Source organism: Microcaecilia unicolor, chromosome 6 (assembly GCF_901765095.1).
Source record: "Microcaecilia unicolor chromosome 6, aMicUni1.1, whole genome shotgun sequence".
In the NCBI taxonomy this organism is placed as follows: domain Eukaryota; kingdom Metazoa; phylum Chordata; class Amphibia; order Gymnophiona; family Siphonopidae; genus Microcaecilia; species Microcaecilia unicolor.
This window is the reverse complement of record NC_044036.1, coordinates 246,092,910-246,115,049: the sequence shown is the minus strand read 5'-3', so window position 1 is coordinate 246,115,049 and position 22,140 is coordinate 246,092,910.

The following is a 22,140-nucleotide window of genomic DNA, read 5'->3' as shown; positions in this document are numbered from 1 at the left end:
CAACAACTTGTTGTCCCTCGTCTCGCGGGTGCGAGCGTCCCAGCAAATCACAGCTTGGCAGATGTTGAGATTGCTGGGCCACATAGCCTCCACAGTTCATGTGACTCCCATGGCCCACCTTCACATGAGATCTGCTCAATGGACCCTAGCTTCCCAGTGGTTTCAGGCTGCTGGGGATCTAGAAGACGTGATCCACCTGTCCACGAGTTTTCTCAAATCCCTGTATTGGTGGACGATTTGGTCCAATTTGACCCTGGGACGTCCTTTCCAAATTCCTCAGCCACAAAAAGTGCTGACTACGGATGCGTCTCTCCTGGGGTGGGGAGCTCATGTTGATGGACTTCACACCCAAGGAAGCTGGTCCCTCCAGGAACGCGATCTGCAGATCAATCTCCTGGAGTTACGAGCGGTCTGGAACACTCTGAAGGCTTTCAGAGATCGGTTGTCCCACCAAATTATCCAAATTCAGACAGACAACCAGGTTGCCATGTATTACATCAACAAGCAGGGGGGCACCGGATCTCGCCCCCTGTGTCAGGAAGCCGTCAGCATGTGGCTTTGGGCTCGCCGTCACGGCATGGTGCTCCAAGCCACATACCTGGCAGGCGTAAACAACAGTCTGGCCAACAGACTGAGCAGGATTATGCAACCTCACGAGTGGTCGCTCAACTCCCGGGTAGTGCGACAGATCTTCCAGGTGTGGGGCACCCCCTTGGTAGATCTCTTTGCATCTCGAGCCAACCACAAGGTCCCTCAGTTCTGTTCCAGGCTTCAGGCCAACGGCAGACTGGCACCGGATGCCTTCCTCCTGGACTGGGGGGAGGGTCTCCTGTATGCTTATCCTCCCATACCTCTGGTCGGGAAGACTTTGTTGAAACTCAAGCAAGACCGAGGCACCATGATTCTGATTGCTCCCTGTTGGCCGCGTCAGATCTGGTTCCCTCTTCTTCTGGAGTTATCCTCCGAAGAACCGTGGACATTGGAGTGTTTTCCGACCCTCATCACACAGGACGAAGGGGCGCTTCTGCATCCCAACCTCCAGTCTCTGGCTCTCACGGCCTGAATGTTGAGAGCGTAGACTTTGCCTCTTTGGGTCTGTCAGAGGGTGTCTCCCGCATTTTGCTTGCTTCCAGGAAAGATTCCACTAAGAGGAGTTACTTCTTTCTATGGAGGAGGTTTGCCGTCTGGTGTGACAGCAAGGCCCTAGATCCTCGCTCTTGTCCTACACAGACCCTGCTTGAATACCTTCTGCACTTGTCTGAGTCTGGTCTCAAGACCAACTCTGTAAGGGTTCACCTTAGCGCAATCAGTGCATACCATTACCGTGTGGAAGGTAAACCGATCTCAGGACAGCCTTTAGTTATTCGCTTCATGAGAGGTTTGCTTTTGTCAAAGCCCCCCCGTCAAACCTCCTACAGTGTCATGGGATCTCAATGTCGTTCTCACCCAGCTGATGAAACCTCCTTTTGAGCCACTGAACTCCTGCCACCTGAAGTACTTGACCTGGAAGGTCATTTTCTTGGTGGCAGTTACTTCAGCTCGTAGAGTCAGTGAGCTTCAGGCCCTGGTAGCCCAGGCCCCTTACACCAAATTTCATCATAACAGAGTAGTCCTCCGCACTCACCCTAAGTTCTTGCCAAAGGTTGTGTCGGAGTTCCATCTGAACCAGTCAATTGTCTTGCCAACATTCTTTCCTCGTCCTCATTCCTGCCCTGCTGAACGCCAGCTGCACACATTGGACTGCAAGAGAGCATTGGCCTTCTATCTGGAGCGGACACAGCCCAACAGACAGTCCGCCCAATTGTTTGTTTCTTTTGATCCCAACAGGAGGGGAGTGGCTGTGGGGAAACGCACCATATCCAATTGGCTAGCAGATTGCATTTCCTTCACTTACGCCCAGGCTGGGCTGGCTCTTGAGGGTCATGTCACGGCTCATAATGTTAGAGCCATGGCAGCGTTGGTAGCCTACTTGAAGTCAGCCACTATTGAAGAGATCTGCAAAGCTGCGACGTGGTCATCTGTCCACACATTCACATCTCATTACTGCCTGCAGCAGGATACCCGACGTGACAGTCGGTTCGGGCAGTCAGTGCTTCAGAATCTGTTCTGGGTTTAGGATCCAACTCCACCCCCCTAGGCCCATGTTTTATTCTGTTCCAGGCTACACTCTCAGTTAGTTGGATAAATTGTTAGGTCAATCTCAGTTAAGTCCTCGCCGTTGTGAGGCCCAATTGACCATGTTTGTTGTTTTGAGTGAGCCTGGGGGCTAGGGATACCCCATCAGTGAGAACAAGCAGCCTGCTTGTCCTCGGAGAAAGCGAATGCTACATACCTGTAGAAGGTATTCTCCGAGGACAGCAGGCTGATTGTTCTCACAAACCCGCCCGCCTCCCCTTTGGAGTTGTGTCTTCCCTTGTTTTGTCTTGCAACATATGGGACTGACGAACACGAGCCGGTTCGGGCGGGAAGACGGCCGCGCATGCGCGGTGGTCATGGGCGCACGAGGAGTAGCAAAGGACTTTGCTAGTGAAGTTTCCAATTAGAGGGGCTGCCGTGGACGTCACCCATCAGTGAGAACAATCAGCCTGCTGTCCTCGGAGAATACCTTCTACAGGTATGTAGCATTCGCTATCAGGATACCCTATCTTCCCTGTTTTGGTGATATCTTTGAAAGATACCTTATCCCGAACCATGCGCTTTTGAGTGACTGTCGGCCTTCCCCCCCCCCCATTTCTAGTTTAAAAGCTGCTCTATCTCCTTTTTAAATGCTGATGCCAGCAGCCTAGTCCCACCCTGGTTAAGGTGCTAAGAACCTACAAACAAGTGTATGATGACAACAACTAATAAAGAGTTTTTAAAAGCTCCAACTCAACAAAATAACTTACTAGAGTCGTGCTTCCCATGGCGTCAGCAAAGCAGCAAACAGATGAAGTGGAGTGTTAAAGGTGTTGGAATGTATTGTATTTTTACATGCATTGCCTGTCACCTATTATTTCTCTGTGATTACTCTGTGACCTCTGATGTGAATTACTTAGAGAGGTCACACAGCTATGCAACTTCCTGTGGGTTCAGACACAGCAGATGCAGCACATGGAGCACATGGAGCTCATGATCTCTCCTAACCTGAGAGGATCTATGGTGGTGTGAGCATCCATTACCATCTAAGCACATGGAAGGAGCTGATAATACAAATGTATAGTAATATGTATATATAAGCCTGTCTGATTATAATCTAACTACAAACTGTGAGTAAACAGATGTTTTGTTACTTCAACTTTAAAGTGACTCAGCAGTGAATTATTCAGGGGTGAATGAGAGAGAGATGAAGAAAGAAATTAACATTTCTAAAGCTGAAGCTGTGTGTACTAAAATCTGCTAATTATTTACTACAAATAATCCAACAAAAGGGTTATGGGCCCAGGGCCAGGAATTGAAAAAGAAGAGAAATATTACCAGGCAGAAAAAAAAAGGCCACATTTTTCTCTTAAGTTTTAAAGGAAAGATTCAGTCTGTCTCTCTCTCCCCCCACACAGCAGACAGAAGGCTAAGAAAATGGCTGAGGGAAGAAATTCACCATTGTTCTATTCTCTCAAGGTGCCTAGATTAACTGAGTTTAATTATCAGCAGTGGGAATTAAGATTCATATGTCTCCTTCGAGCAAAAAGATTAAATATATGCTTAGACCAAGACAGAACAGCTGAAAATATGGCTGAATGGGACAATGCAAACTATTATGTGAAGTGCATGCTTTTGGAAGCTCTCTCAGAGAAACAAGCCATATTAGTGGAGGGAAAAGATACACCAAAGGACATTTTATGTAAGCTGAGAACTATGTATGCAACTACATATGCAAAGCAGCAACCAATTTGGTTGGCAGAGTTGAATGAAACCAAATTAAGGGATAAAAGTAAATGTAATGATCACATTATGTATCTTATGTCTTCATTTCAAAAGCTAGAACTTTCAGGAATTCCCATGTGTGATGCATTGAAAAGAGCATTTCTTTTTACCACCCTATCAAAGAAGTTTGATGTTTTTAGGTCTGTAAATGAGGCCATTGAAGGGCAATCTTTTGAACAGGCAACATCAAAACTAAGGCAGGAATGCATAATAAATGATTCTGAGGAGATGTGTTCTCAAAGCAAGTCAGAGAGAAATGAAACAAATTTCTTGGCAAAGAACAGAGGAAGGCGGAGCTATGGGAAAACTCCACCCAAGGGCAAGCTGATTTGCTACTCATGTGGAAAGGAGGGACATGTATCTAAATGGTGTAAGGAAACACAAAACACTCCCTCTAGCTCACCTAAGCCAATGGAACTAAAGAATTTTCAAACCAGGAAATGTATGAAGGACAAAGATAAACACAAGGGCTTTCTAATGGCAGAAAAATCTTTGACTATGGTAAATAATAATTCAAATGAAAGTACTTGGATTTTGGATTCAGGGAGCACATGCCATTTAACCAATTGTAAAGATTTCTTTCAGGAAATATGTCCAGAGGAAGGTATTCTTAAAACTGCAAACGCAGGGACTGCTAAGATCCAAGCAAAAGGGATTGGATTCTTAAAATGCAAAGTGTCTAATGAAGTTAAAGAAATTCCTGTAAGTGATGTCTTGTATATTCCCCAAGCAGTTTGCAATATGCTTAGTGTATCTACATTAGATAAGAAGGGATTTGTGATTCATTTTGAAAATAGTAAGTGCACAATCTCTAAAAATGATGAAGTGTATGCTGAAGCTTTTATGCATAATGATGTTTATAAGCTGAACATTTCAGGTGAAGCCTCACATATGGCGCAAGTAAGGAAGAATGATGGTAAATGTAGTCTGGAAATCTGGCATCGCCGCCTGGGACATCGTGATTCTAAGGTGATCCAGGATCTTTACAGTAAGCAACTGGCCACCGGCATTCAGATAAGTGCAGATGCTGGTAATATGGAGAAATGCATAGACTGTGTTACTCAAAAAGGTGTGAGACCCTCATTTCCTGCATACACAGGAAATAGGAGTAATAAAGTGCTGGACTTAATACACAGTGACTTATGTGGACCGTTTAATATCCCATCATTGGGAAATAACAGATTTGTGCTGATATTCTTGGATGATTTCTCTAGATATTGTGTGGCCTATTTGCTGAAAGAGAAAAGTCAAGTCACAGACATGCTGAAGAAATACGTAGCCATGGTGAGCAATAAATTTGAAAGAAAACCAAAGGTTCTTCAGACCGACAATGGTGGTGAGTTCACTTCACAAAGCATGCGCACATTTCTAGAACAAGAAGGCATTCAGCATATCACAACAGTAGCTTATACACCAGAGCAAAATTCTGTTGCAGAGAGAAAATTTAGGTCAATTGTGGAAATGACCAGATGTATGCTGTCAGATAGCAATCTCCCTAAAAGACTATGGGGGGAAGCCATTCTCACAGCAGTGTACCTACAAAACAGAATGCCAACTAAAGGCGCTGAGCGCACACCACATGAGACATGGCATGGTAGGAAGCCAAACCTGTCACACATAAGAACATTTGGAAGTACAGCATATGCTCATATACCAAAGCAAAGAAGGCATAAGCTGGATTCCACAACAGAAAGGGGCATTTTAGTTGGCTATGCTCCAGGACACAAAGGATATAGAATTTTGAATCTGAAAACTGGCATTGTTGGCATAAGACATGTTACATATTTTGATGAAAACAAAAGGGTTGATAAAGGCTGGATTATCCCAGATGAGCCTTATCATCCAGAATATGAAACTAGAACCATAATAGACATGCCAGTGTATATAAATGCCATACCAAGGCAGATGTCTGAAAGCAACTCATCTGTATCTAACGAGGAACAGGCAGAGGAAGCAGACACAGAAAGGATCATTGAAGAAGACAGTACAGTTGGAGAAGGGGAATCAATTGGAGAAGGACTCTCAGATATAGAGGATGCAGAAAGGTCAGACCAACCTGTTGTCAGACGCTCATTCAGGGAAAACAAAGGTGTTCCACCCCCAAGACTGTCTTACCTAACAAAGTCAGCAGAAGCTCAAGAGCCCTTAACATGGGATGAGATTGAGAAAATGCCAGCAGAAGAAGCTGCTGAATGGCATAAAGCTGCACAAGAAGAAATTGATGCATTGGATAAAAATAATACTTGGATTCTTACAAAATTACCTCCTGGCAAGAAAGCTATAGGATGCAAATGGGTATTCAAGTTAAAAAGGAATGCACAAGGAAAAGTGGAAAGGTATAAAGCCAGATTAGTCGCAAAGGGATATCTTCAAAAATATGGAGAAGATTTTGATGAAGTGTTTGCACCTGTAGTGAAACACACGACAATCAGAACACTTCTGAGCATTGCAGTCTCAAAAGGCATGCAAGTCAACCACATTGATGTGAAAACAGCGTTTCTTCACGGAGATATAACTGAAGACTTGTACATGGAACAGCCAACAGGTTTCATAAATACAAAACAAAGACAGCTAGTGTGTAAATTAAACAAAGGTCTTTATGGATTAAAGCAAAGTGCAAAATGTTGGAATGAAAAATTGCATGAAATATTGACAAATTTAGGATTTAAGCAAGGTGAAGCAGATAAATGTTTGTACACTAGGTGCACAAATGGACAATATGCATACATTTTAGCTTTTGTTGATGATCTGCTCATTGCAAGCAAAAGTGAGCAAGAGTACAAGGACATTGTAAAATGTTTAAACCTCAATGTTGAGATAAAAGAACTTGGTAATGTGTCATACTATCTTGGTATAGAAATTGAGAAACAAAATGATGGTTCTTATCTTCTAAGCCAGAAGCAGAAAATAAATGAGCTTATTGAAAGTTTAGGTATGCAAGATGCCCAAGTTGTAAGCACTCCCATGATCACTGATTTTCTGAAGGATGAAACAGTAAGAGAACCTTTACCAGATAACATCCAATATAGATCAGCCATAGGTAAGCTTTTATATCTAGCTACCACATACAGGGCTGATATAGCAAATGCAGTAGGAATTTTGAGCAGAAGGGTCAGCTCACCTACCAAATCAGATTGGACTGCAGTTAAAAGGATGGTAAGGTATTTAAAGGGTACCATTGATTGTAAATTAAAGATTTCAGCCAATAGTAATCCAAAACTAATATGTTACTGTGATTCAGATTGGGCAGGGGATCATTCTAATTATAAATCCACAAGTGGATATGTGTTTATGTATGGAAATGTACAAATTTCATGGGCCAGTCATAAACAAAGTATTGTGAGTCTGTCTTCTACAGAAGCTGAATATGTGGCCGTATCGGAAGCGTGCAGAGAACTGATGTGGATTGAAAAACTTTTGCTGGATTTCGGAATAGCTGAAAAGAGACCAATCCAGATAATGGAAGATAATCAGAGCTGCATCCGACTGTCACAGAATGACAAGGTTCAGTCACGCACCAAGCACATCGCAACGAAATACCACAACGTGCGAGAGTTGGTGAAAGAAGGGGTCATCAGTCTACACTATTGTCACACCAGTGAGATGACAGCTGACATCATGACCAAACCGTTACCCAGAGAACATTTTGTGAATCTGCGTATAAAGCTTGGACTTTGTATGAATAAATAATTGCATGACAGTTATGCATGAGAAGGGGTTTGTTGGAATGTATTGTATTTTTACATGCATTGCCTGTCACCTATTATTTCTCTGTGATTACTCTGTGACCTCTGATGTGAATTACTTAGAGAGGTCACACAGCTATGCAACTTCCTGTGGGTTCAGACACAGCAGATGCAGCACATGGAGCACATGGAGCTCATGATCTCTCCTAACCTGAGAGGATCTATGGTGGTGTGAGCATCCATTACCATCTAAGCACATGGAAGGAGCTGATAATACAAATGTATAGTAATATGTATATATAAGCCTGTCTGATTATAATCTAACTACAAACTGTGAGTAAACAGATGTTTTGTTACTTCAACTTTAAAGTGACTCAGCAGTGAATTATTCAGGGGTGAATGAGAGAGAGATGAAGAAAGAAATTAACATTTCTAAAGCTGAAGCTGTGTGTACTAAAATCTGCTAATTATTTACTACAAATAATCCAACAAAAGGGCCCCACAATTTTTGCACATTTGGGCAGCATGTTTTCCTTTTCATCTAACTGATTACACTTGTGTATGTTATCCTGCCTTGTGATTGTAAACCCTCACTGGAAAATATATTATGTTTCTATGCCACTCTGGTATTGTGCTATTTGGTAGATATATATATGGCATGCACCATATATATTTTATTTTATTTTGATATGTTTTTTATTGATTTTTTATTAACTTATATATTTTTTTATTATTTGTTATTCATGTATGTAGACCCCTGAAGCAGGCATTTGCTGAAACATGGGCCGTGTTGGGTCCTTGAATAAAATTGCTCTCAACATTTTAGCTTTGGTTTTTTAAAATTCCATCTGAGGCCTTCTACACTGTTTTTCTTTTAGATATGTTAGCAACAAATTTGGAGGTCAGAGTATTTTTTTTTTTGCATGTTTTGTGAGTGGTCTTGTACTCCAGGCTATAAAGGAGCTATGGCATATGAAACAGTCAACCAAGAAACCACCACTTCTTTTGAATTGTAATGTGATTCCAGCTTAGCTCATGAATCATCCTTCAACCTAACCTGCAGATTTCTTTTGTTAGTGGCAGTAACCTCAGCAGGTAGAGTACGTGAGCTTTAAGCAATTTTATGCACATACCAGAGAGGTGTTCTGGAGGAAAGATCTAAGTAGGGTTAAGATTTGTGTATACATTGATTCTGAAAAGTTTATATTTCATAATCAGCTTAACGCTTTACACAAATAGCAGGTGAAAGTTGGTGTGGATGATGTTTAGACATGTTAGTCCCAAGATTTACGCAGGCTATTAGAAAACACTACCCTGAAGGATGAAGCACTACAGGGTTTCTTTTGTATGGGTTTGGTATCCTGCTCTCACAGTGAGATGTACCTTTTTCTGAGGAAGTAATTATACCTGCATTGGAAGGTGGAACAGATATTGAAGCAGATTTTGTGGCCAATAAATAAAGAGCTCAAATATTCTGTCAACTCCTCCATGCAATCTTTTATGTACTTGAAGTTGTGTGATTTGCTTTCTGTAAATCGGAATCTCGTCCAGCTGCTGAGGTGAGAGATTGCAGTAGTCCAAATTGTTTGTGCTGAGAAATGCATTTTCAGATGGAAAATTCTCTCTTGGTCTTCAGTTATAGTGAAGCAGGCTCTGGTAGATTAATCTGCCTTGACCAATAGCCAGGGCCTATGTAAAGCTATTATGAGCCCTAAGTGAACCTTAACTTTTGAATTTCCTTCCCCTGTACCCCAGCCATTTGCTCATCTATTGCTTGTGTCTCCAGCACATCACTCCCTCCTTGAATGGTGATAGTTCTGGCAAAGCACATCCCCCCCTTCATGTTCTAGTGTCCCCCTCTACCCCTCTTCCAACTTATGAAACAGTATCCTTTCTTTTTCTCTCACCACCCTCTGCTTACAGTGGTGGAAATAAGTATTTGATCCCTTGCTGATTTTGTAAGTTTGCCCACTGACAAAGACATGAGCAGCCCATAATTGAAGGGTAGGTTATTGGTAACAGTGAGAGATAGCACATCACAAATTAAATCCGGAAAATCACATTGTGGAAAGTATATGAATTTATTTGCATTCTGCAGAGGGAAATAAGTATTTAATCCCTCTGGCAAACAAGACCTAATACTTGGTGGCAAAACCCTTGTTGGCAAGCACAGCGGTCAGACGTCTTCTGTAGTTGATGATGAGGTTTGCACACATGTCAGGAGGAATTTTGGTCCACTCCTCTTTGCAGATCATCTCTAAATCATTAAGAGTTCTGGGCTGTCGCTTGGCAACTCGCAGCTTCAGCTCCCTCCATAAGTTTTCAATGGGATTAAGGTCTGGTGACTGGCTAGGCCACTCCATGACCCTAATGTGCTTCTTCCTGAGCCACTCCTTTGTTGCCTTGGCTGTATGTTTTGGGTCATTGTCGTGCTGGAAGACCCAGCCACGACCCATTTTTAAGGCCCTGGCGGAGGGAAGGAGGTTGTCACTCAGAATTGTACGGTACATGGCCCCATCCATTCTCCCATTGATGCGGTGAAGTAGTCCTGTGCCCTTAGCAGAGAAACACCCCCAAAACATAACATTTCCACCTCCATGCTTGACAGTGGGGACGGTGTTCTTTGGGTCATAGGCAGCATTTCTCTTCCTCCAAACACGGCGAGTTGAGTTCATGCCAAAGAGCTCAATTTTTGTCTCATCTGACCACAGCACCTTCTCCCAATCACTCTCGGCATCATCCAGGTGTTCACTGGCAAACTTCAGACGGGCCGTCACATGTGCCTTCCTGGAGCAGGGGGACCTTGCGGGCACTGCAGGATTGCAATCCGTTATGTCGTAATGTGTTACCAATGGTTTTCGTGGTGACAGTGGTCCCAGCTGCCTTGAGATCATTGACAAGTTCCCCCCTTGTAGTTGTAGGCTGATTTCTAACCTTCCTCATGATCAAGGATACCCCACGAGGTGAGATTTTGCGTGGAGCCCCAGATCTTTGTCGATTGACAGTCATTTTGTACTTCTTCCATTTTCTTACTATGGCACCAACAGTTGTCTCCTTCTCGCCCAGCGTCTTACTGATGGTTTTGTAGCCCATTCCAGCCTTGTGCAGGTGTATGATCTTGTCCCTGACATCCTTAGACAGCTCCTTGCTCTTGGCCATTTTGTAGAGGTTAGAGTCTGACTGATTCACTGAGTCTGTGGACAGGTGTCTTTCATACAGGTGACCATTGCCGACAGCTGTCTGTCATGCAGGTAACGAGTTGATTTGGAGTATCTACCTGGTCTGTAGGGGCCAGATCTCTTACTGGTTGGTGGGGGATCAAATACTTATTTCCCTCTGCAGAATGCAAATAAATTCATATACTTTCCACAATGTGATTTTCCGGATTTAATTTGTGATGTGCTATCTCTCACTGTTACCAATAACCTACCCTTCAATTATGGGCTGCTCATGTCTTTGTCAGTGGGCAAACTTACAAAATCAGCAAGGGATCAAATACTTATTTCCACCACTGTAGCTCAGCACGGTTTTTGAGTTATTTACTTATGGTTATGGTTTATTTGATTTAATATACTGCTGTTCCTGGGCACATAGAGCAGTTTGCATATTAAAATTAGAAAGAAAGGAATATAATTTCAATAAAGAAAAGGGGAAATACAGGTTAGAGAGAGAGAGAATGTCAGCCCTCTCCATCACTACTCTGACCTCACTGATCACCAAAGGCCCTCTGGAAAAGAGAGATTTTCAGGGTCTGTTTAAATTTGGGAAAAGAGTTCAGTGCAGAAAAGAAGGGGCATAGAATTCCAGTTGAGGAGCAGCACAGAAAAACTTTTGGCGAGTTCAATCCAGATGTGCAGAATAAACTGGGGGTAAATGCAGGAAACTATTACATAGCGAATGCAACGCTTGTGGTGGGTTATATGAGATGATTACAAAAGCCAGATATGAAGGTATTAAGGCCCCAGATGCACTAAACTTTAACGACCCTTTAACGAAGAAATTTTCAACCGTAGCATGCATTAAAGGCCATTTTCCGACGACGCTAGCAGCTAACGAAAATGGAATGCAAACGAGTCACTTCCAATTGTAATGTGGACAATTCAGAATGCACTAACCATACCGACAATTGCACCGAATCAGTTACAGTGATATATTTAACGTGAAGTCAGACCTGTCGTTAAGGCCTGAGCTGTCATACAGACACTGCTCCCCGCTTCTCCCTGCAGCATAAAAATCCAAGCTGGCACGTTTGAAAATATAAATAACCCACACAAACACGTGGCTCCCCGCTTCCCCCTGCTTAAAATATAAAATGAAACCAAAAATAAAAAAAGGATCGGGAGGGGGCAAAGGCGCTCGTCAGGAGCGTCCTGTATGGACGGCCTTGCTCCCCCCCCCCCCCGAGGTCACTGCTGCTCCCCGCTTCCCCCTGTATTAAATAAAAAATCAAAACAAAAATCAAAAGTTTAGCAGCCCCAGCCCCCCTCCCTTCCTGTCTCTCTCTTTCTCCTTCTCCCACAGCTCCGCCTCCTGCCATCCTCCGCCGCCGCTCCCCCCCTCCACCGGACCCCGTCTCCGCCTTACCAGGCCCGTGCAGTGTCTCTCACCTCTGTGTGAAGGCACTGCACGGGCAAGAAGGTCATCTGATCGCTGCGAGTCTTCAGGATGTCTCTCTTTTCCTGACCTGGGCCCGCCCCCCTTCTGACGTAAGTAATGTTACACAGAGTAACTCTCACAGAGGTGAGAGGCACTGCACGGGCCCGGTAAGGCAGAGGTGGGGTCCGGTGGAGGGGGGGAGTGGCGACCACGACCTCGGGGGGGGGGCGGGGCCTGGGGGCGGAGGATGGCGTCCTGCAAGTACAACGTGCTGCGACGTCAGACTCCGAACTGGATTCAACAGCTTTCAACAGCAGCACGGCCACGGAGGACGAAGAAGAACTTTAAAGACCTCGGGTCAGCTGCTGGGGGTTGGGGTTCCCCGCCAGCTAAAATATTTTTAAAGGCAGCGGCAGGTGGAAGCGGACCTCAGCTGGCGGGGGTTGGGGTCCCCTGCCAGCAAAAGTAAGCAACGGCTGTGGGGGAGGGTTGACGGCGGTAGGGGGGTTCCAGGGCAAAATCTGCGGGGGCCCAGGCCCCTGTGGCCCCACACAGATACGCCCCTGTTTAGAAGTCATGAAGCCCAGATAGGGAGAGAAAAATAATATCAGTCCCTAATGTATTATAACAAAAATAGGCATGGATATGTAACATTTCATACAGGTCAAAAGCAATATTATGTAGGTTATTTTGTATTGCAAGCGGTTTCAACTAAATATATTGGCAATGTTTTGAAGCAAGGGATTACATATTATCTTAAAAGCAGTATTACATGTTAGTATCCATATTTTCATAGTCATCGGGCACATTACGGCCCAGTTCATCATAGAGTCCAGCATTATCTTTGCGAATCAGTCTCTCATATAACACATATTGTGTTCTTTGCTCGGCGCGCCTTCGGCCTTCCCTTCTGTCTCTCAAGCTCTGGTCCCGCCCTTGCGGAAACAGGAAATGAGGGCGGGACCAGAGCTTGAGAGACAGAAGAGAAGGCCGAAGGTGCGCTGAGCAAAAAACACACTTTTTGCTGCCGACGCCACTTTAACCCCGACCAGGTACGCCTTTTAAATTTCAGAGGGGGGGGGGGGGGCCCTGGTGCCTGGAGGGAGGGCCCTGGTGCATGGGAGGGAGGGCTGGCGGGCGGCCTGGTGCTTGGTTGGTTGGAGGGAGGCCGGCCTGGTGCTCGGAGGGAGGGAGGGTGGGCGGACTAGCGACGGCGCACATGCCAATAGAGGGCTCTGCGTGCCCTCTGGCACGCGTGCCATAGGTTCGCCATCACTGGTCTAAGGTTTGGCAATTAAAATTCAATGCGAAGAAATGCAAAGTGATGCACTTAGGGATTAGACATCCATGGGAGATGTATGTGTTAGGCGGTGAGAGTCTGATATGTACAGACAGGGAGAGGGATCTTGTGGTGATAGTATCTGAGGATCTGAAGGCGATGAAACAGTGTGACAAGGCTGTGGCCCTAGCCAGAAGGTTGCTAGGCTGTATAAAGAGAGAGGTGTGACCAGCAGAAGAAAGGAGGTGTTGATGCCCCTGTAGAAGTCATTGGTGAGGCCCCACTTGGAGTATTATGTTCAGTTTTGGAGGCCATATCTTGCCAAGGATATAAAAAGAATTGAAGCGGTGCAAAGAAAAGTTACAAAAATGGTATGGGATTTGCGTTACAAGACATATGAGGAGAGACTTGCTAACCTGAACATGTATACCCTGGAGGAAAGGAGAAACAGGGGTGATATGATACAGATGTTCAAATATTTGAAAGGTATTAATCTGCAAACGAACCTTTTCTGGAGATGGGAAGGCGGTAGAACTAGAGGACATGAAATGAGGTTGAAGGGGGGCAGACTCAAGAAAAATGTCAGGAAGTATTTTTTCACGGAGAGAGTGGTGGATACTTGGAATGCACTGCCGAGGGAGGTGGTGGAGATGAAAACGGTAACAGAATTCAAAAAAGTGTGGGATAAACATAAAGGAATCCTGTTCAGAAGAAATGGATCCTCAGAAGCTTAGCGGAGATTTGGTGGCAGAACCGGTGGTTAGGAGGCAGGGTTAGTGGTTGGGAGGCAGGGCTAGTGCTGGGCAGACTTCTACGGTCTGTGCCCTGAAAATGGCAGATACAAATCAAGGTCAGGTATACATATAAAGTAGCACATACGAGTTTATCTTGTTGGGCAGACTGGATGGACTGTACAGGTCTTTATCTGCTGTCACTTATTATGTTGTTATGCTACTATGTTGATGGACCTTTGGTCTGTCACAGTATGGCAATACTTATGTATAATCTCATATTCTGAGAGAGGCTTTGAACAGATGTGCCAGTGGTTACAGGTGGTGATTTTTTATCAGCTAACTGGTGAGATGAAGACGCAATATAAATAAGGTGTGTTATAGCTCTGATGTGCATTTTCCAACTTAAGAAACAAGAGAAATACTGGAGCTCCCAAGTTGCTTTCCGGAACAAAGTTAGTAGCAAGAACGGTTATCTCTGGACAGATCTCTGTCAGAATCAGAATCTATAAGTTCAAAAGAGTTCTCAATCACTGGAAGTGTGTGGTTAGGTTTTAAGAAGAAAGTGTACTACCATCCACCTGGCCAGTATGAACAGATATAGAAATGTTATCAGAAATAAGGAGGCTAACACACTGCGGAACATAATAATAATGGGTGATTTCAACTACCCCAATATTGACTGGGTAAATGTAACATCAGGGCATGCCAGGGAGATAAAATTCCTTGATGAAATCAAGGACTGTTTTATGAAACAACTGGTTCAGGAAACAACAAGAGGAAGAACCATTCTAGAAGAAAGGTAAAAAAAAAAATAGTGGAGCAGCTGCAAGGGTCAAAAATTTATATCAGGCATGGATGATGTTCAAAAATACCATCCTGGAAGCCCAGGCCAGATATATTATATGTATTAAAGGAGGAAGAAAAGCCAAACGACAGCCGGCATGGTTAAAAAGTGAGGGGAAGGAAGCTATTAGAGCTAGAAGAAAATTCTTCAGACAATGGAAAAAGGATCTAACTGAAATTAATAGGAAACAACATACAGAATGGCTAGTCAAAAGGAAAGCGTTGATAAGGATGGCAAAGAGGGACTTTGAAAAAAGATTGCGCTGGAGGCAAAAACACATTGTAAAACGTTTTTTAGGTATTTTAGAAGCAAGAAGCCGGCAAAAGAATCAGTTGGACAGCTAGATGACTGAGGGATGAAAGGGGCATTCGGGGAAGACAAGGCCATAGCAGAGAGATTTGAGCAGGGACTGTCTTCTATGTACTATTTAGCATTTCTATAGCGCTACAAGGCATACGCAGCACTGCACAAACATAGAAGAAAGACAGTCCCTGCTCAAAGAGCTTACAATCTAATAGACAAAAAATAAATAAAGTAAGCAAATCAAATCAATTAATGTGAACGGGAAGGAAGAGAGGAGGGTAGGTGGAGGCGAGTGGTTACAAGTGGTTACAAGTCAAAAGCAATGTTAAAGAGGTGGGCTTTCAGTCTAGATTTAAAGGTGGCCAAGGATGGGGTAAGACGTAGGGGCTCAGGAAGTTTATTCCAGGCATAGGGGGCAGCGAGACAGAAGGCGCGAAGTCTGGAGTTGGCAGTAGTGGAGAAGGGAACAGATAAGAAGGATTTATCCATGGAGCGGAGTGCACGGGAAGGGGTGTAGGGAAGGACGAGTGTGGAGAAATACTGGGGAGCAGCAGAGTGAGTACATTTATAGGTTAGTAGAAGAAGTTTGAACAGGATGCGAAAACGGATGGGGAGCCACTGAAGCGACTTGAGGAGAAGGGGTAGTATGAGTAAAGCGACCCTGGCGGAAGATGAGACGGGCAGCAGAGTTTTGAACCGACTGGAGAGGGGAGAGGTGACTAAGTGGGAGGCCAGCAAGAAATTATACCGATTTCAATGTCTAAGCTCTCAGTGACTTCATCTAACACCTTGTTACCGAACTGCAAAAAGGAAGGAATAAAAAAAAAATATATAACCAACTACTTGATCTTTCCTCTCAGGAAATTGAGAAGTAGAGGTAAAGATCTCGGTTCTGGTTTTATATGGAACTCAGATAAGGTGATAATGAACAAAAGATTCACTGTGCCATTATCCCTTCACAGGCAATACTCCTACATCATTCCCAACAGCGCCTCCTACAGGGAGGGACTGCACCTGCCGTGAGCTCCCCCCCTACATCAGTGTATGGTGTACAGCGCTGCGTATGCCTTGTGGCGCTATAGAAATGATAAGTAGAGAGAGAGAGATTTGCAGGCTTATTTTCGAATGAGAAGGGCACCCATCTTTCAACACAAATCGGGAGATGGGCGTCCTTCTCCCAGGGTCACCCAAATCAGCATAATCAAAAGACGATTTTGGGCGTCCTCAACTGCTTTCCGTCACGGGGACGACTGAAGTTCATGGGGGGGGGGGGGGTGTCAGAAGCGTAGCGAAGGCGGGACTGGGGCGTGCCTAACACATGGGCGTCCTCGACCGATAATGGAAAAAAGAAGGGCGTCCCTGATGAGCACTTGGGCGACTTTACTTGATCCACTTTTTGTTACGACCAAGCCTCAAAAAGGTGCCCGAACTGACCAGATGACCACTGAAGGGAATCGGGGATGACCTCCACTTACTCCCCCCAGTGGTCACCAACCCCCTCCCACCCTAAAAAAAACTTTTTAAATATTTTTTGCCAGCCTCTATGCCAGCCTCAAATGTCATACCCAGCTCCTTGACAGCAGTATGCAGGTCTCTAGAGCAGTTTTAGTGGGTACTGCAGTGCACTTCAGGTAGGCGGATCCAGGCCCATCCCCCCCCCCCTATCTGTTACACTTGTGGTGGTAAATGTGAGCCCTTCAAAACCCACCAGAAACCCACTGTACCCACATCTAGGTGCTCCCCTTCACCCATAAGGGCTATGGTAGTGGTGTACAGTTGTGGAGAGTGGGTTTTTTTTTGGGGGGGGGGGTTGAGGGGCTCAGCACACAAGATAAGGGAGCTATGCACCTGGGAGCAATTTCTGAAGTCCACTGCAGTGCCCCCTAGGGTGCCCGGTTGGTTTGCTGGCATGTCAGGGGGACCAGTGCACTACGAATGCTGGCTCCTCCCACGACCAAATGGATTGTATTTGATCATTTCTGAGATGGGCGTCCTCGGTTTCCATTATCGCTGAAAATCGGGGACGACCTTCTCTAAGGACGACGATCTCTAAGGTCGACCTAAATTTCATGATTTGGGCGACCCTGACCGTATTATTGAAACGAAAGATGGACGCCCATCCTGCGAGGACGTCTTCAGGAAAACTTGGGCGCCCCCTCAAAATGAATTTTTTGCTTCGGTCTTCACTGAGGAAGATGTGGGAGAGATACCAATGCCAGAAATGCTATTCAGTGCTGATGAGTCAGAGAAACTGAATCAAATCTTTGTAAGAGAGGCCAGGAAGTTGATGTGGTTTATCACGGTTTTACACTGATGCTGCATTGAGTCCATCCAGACCAAATCAGAAGACAGCGGCCATCTGGTGGACATCTAGGGAGTCAGGTAAGAGGTCACAAGGGCCCCTGATTTATTTATTTTTAATTTAAAATTCTATTGTTTGGACCTTCAGTGCTCAAGCTTCATGGGCTTTAGGGTTGCTTGCACTACGGAGACAATTATAGCTTCTGTCTTAAGTGAAGTACTGTCCAATCTAGATAGTCACCATTTCACCGTAGCTATTTCTCTTGACCTTTCTGTGGATTTCGATCTAGTGGATCACTCTATTTTACTCTTGCAGCTTTCGTCACTAGGGATTACTGGTACTGTTCTCCAGTAGTTTCAGTAATTTCTCACAGATTGTTCTTTTTGTGTCATTGTTGATCACTCTACTTTTTAGGCTAAATCTTTAACATCCGGCATCCCATAGGGCTCCATACTTTCTCCGCTTTTATTCAACATTTTCATCAGTCCTCTTGCGACCCTCATTCAAGAATCATTCATTTCCTTCGATATCTATGCAGATGATATTCTGTCCCTCTACTATAAATCTGTTATCTCTTCAACAATGCCTGCAAGTTATCACTCAGTGGCTCATGGATCACTGCCTTATGTTAAACGGTGACTGGCTGACTTGGCTGATTGGCCATTCTATTGCTTGGTTCTCCAGTTCTTGGCTTCAGGTTTTTAGGAGTCTTTTGGACTCCAGTCTCTCTTTTGAACTGTAGGTTTCTGCTTTATACAAATCCCAATTCTTTCTTCTGCGTCAACTTAGATCGGTCCATTCACGTTTTGATCACAACGCATTTCATTCTCTTATCCTATCTCTTTTCATGACTTGCATGGATTACTGTAATATCACTTATTTAGGGATCACAAAAACTTTACTTACTAGGTTACAAACACTTCAAAATATAGCCCTTGGCTTACTCTGCTGTTTACAATAATAAGACCATGTTACATCTGCTTTACAGGATCATCACTGGCTGCCCATTCAATATTGGATTCAGTTTAAAGCATTATTGTTAGGTTTCAAGGCTTTTTGACAAGGTACACCAGTTACCTGGCCTCATCGACCATTCTACATTCTTCACCACGGGTATTATGCTCTATAAATGATCATTATATGGTTCTACCAGGGCCCCATTTTGGCCAACTGGAGCGACTCGTTGTTGTGCATTCTTTTTCGCAGTCCCCCATCTCTGGAATTATATGCCTCTATTTTTATGCTGTGAACTAAATATAAAGAAATATAAAGCCATGCTGAAGACTTGCTTATTTGAGCAAGCGTATACTGGCTGGTTGTTGGCCTGCTGGGTTTCAGCACTTACGAGAGAGGAATTTGTCTGTGTGTTTCCTGTCATAATGTAGTTCATTTTCCTTGCTTTTATTTTTATTGTATTGTAAACCACCTTGCTCTGCTTGTCAGTTAAAGGCGGTATATCAAATTCCAAATAAAAAAAAAATGGTTTTGTTTAAAAGTGTCAGTTTTGGTGGATGGGGTCTTTAAGGGTCTCAGGGAGGTGGATCATGATGGTCTGGGTCCTAAACGAGTTAATTTTAGCATTAAGTGATAGTTTGGGTTGCAGAGGCTGGCGTCCCTAAAATTGTACGTTCCATGGTTTTGTCTTGAGAGAAGAATTCATTTATTTTAATTTTCCATGTGAATGTCAGGAAATTTTGCAGTGTTCTTGGGCTATTTTTGAGTGGAAAATGCGTGACATCTAATAAAACATTTATTTCTAAAATCTGAAATTACACTAATTTTAGTATGGGGAGATAGATGGCGCAAGGGGGCCAGATCTGACGGGGTGCATACACAACACATGAACCTTCAATAAAACTCCACTTTTCTGGCAATACCTCATTAATAATATTTATTTATTTTATTTGCTATACTGCCAATCATCATATGACAGCTAGGCCATACAATTCTGGAGACCACACCTTCAAAATAATATAAACAGGATGGAGACAGTCCAGAGGGCAGCTGCTAAAATTATCGGTGGTCTTGTCATAAACCATATGGGGACAGATTTAAAGATCTGAATACCTATACATAACATAGAGGGGCATAATCAAACGGTGCCGGCCATCTCCTGGGCCAGCGCCGTAAGTGGGCAGAGCCAACCGTATTTTCGAAAAAGATGGCCGGCCAATTTTTTCCTCGCTAATATGGTTGGGCCCGGCCAAATGTCAGAGCTCGCCGGGTTTGAGATGGGCGGCATCGGTTTTCGGCCATAATGGAAAATAATGCCGGCGATCTCAAACCCGGCCAAATCCAAGGCATTTGGTCATGGGAGGAGCCAGCCTTTGTAGTGCACTGGCCCCCCTCACATGCCAGGACACCAACTGGGCACCCTAGGGGACACTTCTAAAAAATAAAAATAGCTCCCAGGTGCAAAGCTTCATTCCCTTGGTTGTTTAGCCCCCCCCCCCCAAATCACCCCCCAAAACCCATTCCCCACAACTCGACACATTACCATAGCCCTAAGGGGTGAAGGGGGCACCTACATGTGGGTACATTGGGTTTTGGGTGGGTTTTGGAGGGCTCCCATTTACCACCACAAGTGTAACAGGTAGGGGGGGATGGGCCTGGGTCCACCTGTCTGAAGTGCACTGCACCCACTAAAAACTGCTCCAGGGACTTGCATATTGCTATCAGGGAGGTTGGTATGACATTTGAGGCTGGCATAGAGGCTGGCAAAAAAGTTTTTTTGTTTTTTTTTGGGTGGGAGGGGGTTGGTGACCACTGGGGGAGTAAAGGGAGGTCATCCCCGATTCCCTTCGGTGGTCATTTGGTCAGTTGGGGCACTTTTTTGAAGCTTGGTCGTGGAAAACAAAAAGGGACCAAGTAAAGCCGGTGAAATGCTCGTCAAGCCTGGCTTTTTTTTTCCATTATCGGGTGAAGCCGGCCATGTTGTGAGCACGCCCCCGTCCCGTCCTGCCTTCACTACCCTACCGACACACCCCCTTGATGTTTCGCCGGCTCCGCGACGGAAAGCAGTTGAATCCGGCCAAAATTGGCTTTCGATTATACCAATTTGGCCGGTTTCAGGAGATCGCCGGCCATCTCACGATTTGTGTCGGAAGATGGCTGGCGATCACTTTCAAAAATGAGCTGGATAGTAACATAACATAGTAGAAGACTGCAGAAAAAGACTTGCACGATCCATCCAGTCTGCCCAACAAGATAAACTCATGTACTACTTTTGGTGTATACCTTACCTTGATTTGTATCTGCCATTTTCAGGGCACAGGCCACAGAAGTCTGCCCAGCACTAGCCCCACCTCCCAACCACCAGCCCTGCCTCTCACCACTGGCTCTTCCACCCAATCTCGGCTAGGCTTCTGAGGATCCATTTCTTCTGAACAGGATTTCTTTATGTTTATCCCACACATGTTTGAATTCCATTACCATTTTCATCTCCACCACCTCCCGCGGGAGGGCATTCCGAGTATCCACCATTCTCTCCGTGAAAAAATACTTCCTGACATTTTTCTTGAGTCTGCCCCCCTTCAATCTCATTTCATGTCCTCTAGTTCTACCACCTTCCCATCTCCGGAAAAGGTTTGTTTGCGGATTAATACCTTTCAAATATTTCAACGTCTGTATCATATCACCCCTGTTTCTCCTTTATACATGTTCAGGTCAGCATTTGGAAGAATACTTTGGAAGAAAGGCAGGAAAGGGGAGAAATGATAAGATATTTAAATACCTGTGCGGCATAAATGCAGAGGAGATGAGTCTCTTTCAATTGAACTGAATCTCTGGAACAAGAGGGCATAGGATGAAGGTGAAAGGGGATAGACTCAGATGCATAGGCGCCCCGTATAAGAGGCTTGGGGAGGCTAAGCCTCCTCAGCCCGCCACTGCCCCGCCCCGCCCCCCGCCGTACCTTTAAATATTATAGTTTTGCTGGAGTTGCGGGCAGCCGGCATTGAAGACATCGGCAGGCTTACGCCGGTTCCAGCAGCTTTCCCTTCCCTCGTTGCAAGTCGGATGATGGCTCCGCCTTCTTCTGACATATTTCCTGTTTCTACGAGGGTGGAGCCATCATCCGACTTGCAACGAGGGAAGGGAAGGCTTCTGGAACCGGCGTAAGCCTGCCGATGTCTTCAATGCCGGCTGCCCGCGACTCCAGCAAAACTATATTTAAAGGTACGGCGGGGGGGGGGGCAGGAAGGAAACAGGGCAGACGGGAGAGGAGAGGAGGGTTGCTGCACATGGTGGAAGAAGGGGAGAGGAGGGTTGCTGGATGGAGGGAAGGGGAGAGGAGGGTTGCTGGATGGAGGGAAGGGGAGAGGAGGGTTGCTGGATATGGTGGAAGAAGGGGAGAGGAGGGTTGCTGGATGGAGGGAAGGGGAGAGGAGGGTTGCTGGACATGGTGGAAGAAGGGGAGAGGAGAGGGCAGGGGAGAGGAGGGTTGCTGGATGGAGGGAAGGGGAGAGGAGGGTTGCTGGACATGGTGTAAGAAAGGG